The sequence below is a fragment of the Macrotis lagotis genome, chromosome 2 (assembly GCF_037893015.1).
Source record: "Macrotis lagotis isolate mMagLag1 chromosome 2, bilby.v1.9.chrom.fasta, whole genome shotgun sequence".
Lineage (NCBI taxonomy): Eukaryota > Metazoa > Chordata > Mammalia > Peramelemorphia > Peramelidae > Macrotis > Macrotis lagotis.
Genome location: NC_133659.1, coordinates 164,767,102 through 164,774,395, shown reverse-complemented (window position 1 = coordinate 164,774,395; position 7,294 = coordinate 164,767,102).

The window sequence follows — 7,294 nt, the reverse complement described above, 5'->3', positions numbered from 1 at the left end:
CTCCTTCCCTCCTTTCTCTCTCTCTCTCTCTCTCTCTCTCTCTCTCTCTCTCTCTCTCTCTCTCTCTCTCCCCCCTCCCTCCCTCCCTCCCCCAACCAGCTCTTTCTCCGCACCCGCCTCCTTCAGACGGAGGTTATGAGGGCATGGTGGTGTGGCGGACTGGATCACAGTTTCCCTGGTCCCCGGCAAATTCCGGCCCTGGACTGGATCTGGTGATCCTATTCTCAGGCAAGCTCGCAGCGGGGGAGGGGCGAGAGGTGGCGGCGCCGAGACCCGGAGATCCAGGCTGCCCATACCAAGCAGACACGCTCACTCTCTCTCCAGCTCGCTCCGCCAGGTCCGGGGCGCGAGTGGGAAGAAGAACAAGAACGCATGTGCAGACTACATACAGCGACTGGGCCAGATAAACACCCTTGGGCGCTTCACACTCGAATTCGGACACACACCGACACACAGGAAAGCACGCAAACACAAATTGAGGCAGACAAGCCCCAGAAACACAGTGCAGGCTCTCAGAGACGCCCCACTGGTCCCCACTGCCTTCCCTCCACTTGCACGGGTCGTTCGGTTGCTTTACTCTGATGATATTCAGGGTTTGAATTTGAGGTGGGTGTGGAGACAGGAGAATGGGGAGAGGAATCCTTTGAGTGCTTGCGCACTCAGTGCCCCCCCCCCCGACTTTCTCTTTTCTCTTGGGCTGTCAGGATGCCAATGGAGAAGGTTTCCAGGAGGGCCTCCAGTTAAAGCTTCAAGTCCCAAGCAGAGGCTGGCCAGGAAAGCCTCCTAAGCACTGGGCCCTGCCCATGAGAAATCCTCGAGGCATGCTCCCCAAACGCGGTTCCGGAAGGCTTGGAAGCAGGTTTTGGGGAGTCACGAGTTCCCTAACATTATTCTGCTCCAGAAGTCTCAACATGGAGCCAGAGCTTCATAGCTTGCTCTGGTCACTCTCCCTTGCTCTAGGATAAAGTCCCCTCCCCTCCCCATTTCCTCCAAGATCTGCCATTCTCTCTCCTCTAAAGCAGGTCTTCAGTGTTAAGTCTACGACCCCGAATTTTAAGGGTTCATACAAATCAGACCTTTTCTTCCTGTGCTGAAATTCGACTTTTTGTCATTTCCTTTCAGTAATTCATTCATTCCTCGATTCATTTAACAAATATTCATTGAGAGCCTACTACGTGCTAGGAGGTCCCCTTTTCAAGTCCATCTCGGTGAAGCAGTCGGGAGATCCCCAGCTGTGACGCAGTTGGAGCGAATTCCCCTGCACCAAATAACCAATGGAATCATGGGGCCTGGGGCATGAAGTCATCAGTGGGGACTCCCATTGGTGGAGATTTGGAGGAAGGAAAGCCCCCCTCCCCACTTATCCCTTTCCAGGGCCCTCTAAACCCAAGGGCACTGTGCCTCTCTTACTCCTCGCTGCTTCTACCATCAATGGATACTGGGATGGTTCTATGGAATGGGGGAGGGCTCTCTCTGGGTACTCCCATATTCTTCAAGTTTCTCCTCCTCCCCTACTTCCAGAGCAGAAGTCCCCCAGATCTACCTAGCCCAAGAAGTGGAGCTTGTTGAAGTGGTCCTGAAGGGACAGAGGGAGGAGCTGGCATTGCCATCCCACAAAATTGGTTCTTAGATCTAAGTTTTCATTTAAAGTACTATGTCGATATACAGGTTATTCACATCGTCAAAATGACAAATCAATCCCATTTTCTCAGTCCCTTCTTTTTTACTTCCAGAATTTCCACTTCATTCCCCAGTGCTTTTCCACTCTTATCCCTCTCTTCCCAGCATCTCTCTCTAGTCAAACCTAGTATCCCTATAGATTATGTCTTTAGGAGATCATTATACTTGAATTGAGAAATCCACTCTACTTTCCCAGTGTTTTCTACCATTACACCAAGCTATACCTATTTCCCAGAATCTCCATTCCCAGTCTTTCTCTCTCAACCTCTGTTCCCCCAGTCAACTCCCAGTTCTTACCTCACCTCTAGTATGCATCCACCTACTGCCTTTCTTCCCCAATACATGTGTTTGCTATCTCCCCTAGTTTCCTCCTCTCTCTCTCCAGGATCTCCCACTCTCTCTGCTTCTGTTCTCCATCTAACTTCTTTTAGACCAAACTGACCTTTGCATGCTTGAAAAAGTAACTGGTCACTTGTAGGTGATGGACCAGAGGTGCAAAATGAGATGAACATTTCTGGATCTAACCAAAGTATTGATTAGTTTTTATTTGCTTATTCTTTGTTATAAGGGAATGTAGGAGCACCACAGTAATGACGGAAAAAAGAAGAAATTCATGTCAATAAAACATTGTTAAAATACATAAAAGTCTATAGGAGAACTAGAAGGGGACATCAACAAGCAGAATAATTTTGTTACTACTGTCAGCAAGTTTCATTCATAATACTCCCCTTTTTTGGTATTTTAAAGTGTTCATGTTTATTAATGTTTGTTAAGTTTGTAATTAAAAAAACAACTTTTTTTTTTTAAAAAAGTCACAGACTTTCAGATCAATCAGTTTGGAGAGGTGGATTCAGAGGCTGGAAAAAGGGCATGGATGGGAGAGGGGTAGTCAGTGATGCTTGGAGATTCAATTGACAAAACAAATTATCTTGGGTTTAGGAGGATATACTCAACTTAGGTTGGAAAAGGCAGAGCCAGAGAGTAATCAGCTCCCAGTGCCATACACATCATCACCCTAGATGCCCATTCAGGTAAGGGTCAGTCCCCACCCTTCTATATGGTGCCAAAGCTGTTTCCTTCCCCCCCTCCCCCTCAATGAAGCACTAACAAGCTGTCATTAACTCTCAAAGCATCAACCCTCAGGTGGAACTGGAATCTGTGGTCCAGACTGGGGTGGGAGGAGGGGGGGGTGAGCCTAAGGGTATCTAGAAACAAAATAGGCATCTAAGAGATCATGACACAGTGCCAGAAAGGGACCTAGGAGATGGAAGTTGGGGGAGGTGTAGGGAACTCTTGGTTCAGGCCAAGGTGAATCCTCCAACCATGCTTTAGTATATCTTTTAGTATGACTGTAAATGTGTGATTGTGTGTCCTGGAGTAATTGTGTATCTGGAACTGTTTTGTCTGTCCTTGTGCAACTTGCCTCTGTCGGTGTCTCAATCTATACAGTTACATCTGTGTCCACATCAACATCCAGATTGCCTGGCCTCTCTGTCTCTGGAATCTCTTCTGCTGACTCTGATACATGACGTCGGTTTTATAACAAATCAATTCTTTACTGTGAAGATCTTGCATGGATTGGTCTGAACCTGCCTAACATAAGGGAGGGGAAGTCAGGGAAGACCCAGGGGATGGGAGGTGAGAGGAATCCTGTTGTCAGATCCTGGGCTGGGACATAAAGGAGAGAGGAAGGTAGAAGTGAGGTAGCTATAGTGTTCACATGTGACCTTGGACTCTAAAATATTCTATAGTCTCTCTGTGATAGAAAAGAATGGGGATCTGATCTGATGTTTCCTAAAGGGTTTCCTCGTCCTTGGAATCAGGTTGTATCTTCTTCTACCTTCCCTTGAATACAGGGTTGGAGGAGAAGAGGGAATGGAGGATCCTATTTCCCCAGGAAAAAAATTGGGGGACCCTTCCCCCCACTCTGCTACTTGTCTGTCTGCTGAGAAGCTGGGACCTGTATAAACTAGTCCTCTTTTGGCTCCTTCCCCAGGGGAATAGATCCTTTCCAAATGAGACAAGAGGACTGGGGAATGCTGGGGCAGTCTGGGAAGGAGCCTGAGGAGCAATCCAGTGTCCCAATCCCTCCCCCTCTCCCCCTTCTCTCTGCCTGGCTCACAGACCTGGATTCTCCCCACCTACCCCCTAGCTGCCACTCCCAGGCTTCACACAGCAAGCTCTACCTGGCCACCCTTAGCCAAGGCTCACATGGGGAGCTGAGTGGGATGGCATGAAGTTTGTAGATACCCCTTTTCTTTCTTTTTGATTCCCTCATCTTCATTTTTCCTTTAACCATTTGCTATGATGACTTTGGGCAGAGAGAGGAAGTGTTTAGGGAAATATACAAAGGGCCTTGCTGTGGGTAGGAAGTGGACTGAAAAGAGAGAAGGAGGAGTAATTTTAGAAGGGAATGGGACAGTCTGGAATTTGATGAAGAAGAGTAGGTTAGGAGACAGGGAATCCAAACAGCTAGGCTCTATTCCAGTGCCTCTTTGGGACCCATTCTATCATCTTATCTCATGTTCATTAGAAAAATTTACAAAGAGCGAAAGGGAAAGGTAGTTGAAGTAATATTAGGATCCCCAAAAAAGGGATCTTAGAAGAATCAGTTGAGTACTGGCAATAATTTTAGGTATGTCCGTAGTTCCCTGACCATAATGTCAGTGGTTAAGTCCCTACTCCCAAACCCTATCCCTCCTGTCCATTTCTCATTCTCCAAATTCTTGGAACTAGAAGAGATATGGGTTCAAATCCTAGCCACAGCAACATTTTGTATGCCCCTGCACAAGTAACTTGCCCTCTCTGAGCCTTGCTTTTCCCATCTACAAAATGGGGGCAATAAAACATTTATCCATTCTTCATATGAGAAAAGGGCCTTGGTAACCTTAAATTTTTATTATTGTGAGCGATCAGTATTCTATCCCCAACTCTACCACAACATCCCATCTTCCACAATATCCTACTACTTTCCACATACGCTTTCCTATTCTTCCTTCTCCAGGTGCCTGTCCTCCAAGAATCTTAATTTTCTAGGTCCTTTGTGAGAGGGATGGTAATGATTAGAATCAAAAGATTCAAATATGTTGCTTAATCTCTGTCTTATCGTCTCTCTCATGTATACATACTCATTCACATACTTCTCAGCCACCCCTTTCTGTATGAAAATTCTCTGACTCCTCCAACTGGAAGCATACATGTTCTTTATGCTGATGTTTCTATAGATCCAAGTCAATATATACACATCCTTATTGAAACTCACATGACTTTCCTAATATACATTTTAGTGTCAGGGGATACGTGTGTTTCTCATCTTGTTAGAACATGTCCCCATATTATAATACACATATGTTGTTGTATGTTGGTAATCATGTGTGGGTCCTGTGTTGGAGGTGCAGAGCCTGTGAATATTTCATGCCTAGAGCTGTCGGCTTCCTCTCTGGCTTACACTCTTGCCTGCTCTTCTCTCTCTCTCCAGCGCCTGTGTTTATTTGTTTAATGAATTATTTATCCATAGCCCCCCCTTCTTCCCCCTAACCTCCCCCTCCCCCAGGCCCCAGCCTCTATGATTTATTGAACACGGCTCAGCTCTGCGGTTGCCACCCGCTGTCCCAGGAGCTGCCTCTGGCCATGCCAGCCAGAGAGCTTCCCTCTCCCATAGACCTGTTCACCTCCTTGTGACATAGGCACCAAGCTAGGGGTGACCACCACAAGCAGGATCTCACCATTCTAGATATGTTAAGGAAATGGAGGAATGCCTTAAAGGTTTTGGAGTCTAGAAGGGTGGAGTCAGGAGGCCTGAGGATGGTTAAGAGAAATGCTCTCATATAGCTAGAAGCCCAGACCTTATTAGGGGAAAGTCTTAGACCTTGGAGAAGAAGGCCAAAACTCTACAAGAGAAGAGTTCAGGTCCTCAAAAGAAGGATCTAAGCTAGTTAATCATGGAGCCAAGTCCAAGGAAATCTCCAAACTCACAGAGAGGTATTATACCCTATAGCAATGAACCCAAACCCCTAGAGAGAATCCAGCCCCTATAGAAAAGAGCCTCCTTCCCTCCCTAGTACAGATATCTTAATCATCTAGAAGAGATGAAAATGGGAATAAGGAGAGAAGTGAGACTCCATTGCTGAAGGTCTTGGACCCCTATATGGCAGCTGACAGCAATTAACAAAAACAAAATGACAGCATCTCACTGCCATGATATTTTAATGTTTGCAAAATGGTCTCCTCTCAACAATCTTTCAAGTTGGTCATTTAAGTGCTATTTTCCCCATTTTCTGCATGAAGAAATCGAGGCCCAAAGAAATAACTAGCTGATGGCACACAGTTAATAAGTGCCACTGACATGACTGGAATTCAGGTCTAGCACCTGGTCCAGTTCTCCTTCCACTACAACCACCTACCTGTCTTGGGGAAAACCAAAAGAAACTCTCGGGAGAGGGAAGAGGAGGCTGTTTGTGAAGTTCCCTCCAAACTACCCCAAGGGGCCTAATTTACCTTCTGATTTCTTAGGAGAGAGAAGAGATCCCCTATGGGTAGAAAGGAGTCCAGGGACAATACTGCCAGCTCTTGCCTGCTTGCTGGGCAGTAATTGGGCACAATGCCCATTCTGGTTGGCACTGCCTATCAGGCACTTGTGGAAGACACATGACACATGTCCTGATCCTGATGCTTTTTAATTGCGGGTATCAGGGTCAGGGGTATCCATGTGTGTGTCTATTTCTTGGGGTAGCTGGGAGCAATGCCAACCCCTGTGGGTACAGGGGCTTGCCTAGGTTTTTGAAAAACCTTGTCACTCCATCCATTAGCCTGAGTCTTCCCATAAGAGGAATGGGGCATGTCTTTTGCCCTATTCTTCATTCTTTCTCCTAACTTTAACCTCTTGGGATAAGGAAAGGAAAAGAGAGAAAAGAAAAAGGTAGAAGAGGGTAGGTAGGCAGTAGTGTGTGCCAGATACGGGCATGTGTTTTTGCTTTTTTGTGTGAAAACTGTGTGCCTCAGCATAATTGTGTGTACAGTGATTGTGTTGGAAGACCTGGTTTGTGGCTTGTGCTCTGCCCTCTGTGCCTCTGTATTTGAGTGTCTGAGTGTGGATGAAAAGGCTAGGTTTCATTGGCTATCCTGGGGTGGGTAGGGAAGAAGAATGTGTCCCTACCCATAGCATCTAGGAAAGCCTTATTATGAAGTAGGAGGCCTGTGTCCATGTGAGACTCGATTCTTGAGTATTTCTTCTTAATGTAAACATCTTTTGCATGTTTTCAGAAATAGTCCAGAACTCTGACCTAGAAATGGCTCTTGTTGAGCTTAGGGCTCCCTCTTCCTTTCTCCTCACTCCTGTACCCTTTTACCCATGAAAGACATGAAGGAGCAAGGACCCTTAATCCTAACATTTTTAGAATTCACCCTTAACTTACTGGTTTCTGCTATCCCTGCACCCCCTGCCCAGCTGGCTGGGGAAGGCTACCAGGTTACCAGCTGTTCAATCCTTGGTACCAGCCAAGGATAAATAAGCTCTTCTGTGCCAGGCTATCTGTCCACCTGCCTCCCCATAGTCCGTGTCTTCCCTCTAAGAACAGCAAGGGGAGAAAGTTGAAAGAGGCTGGTTCTATTCACA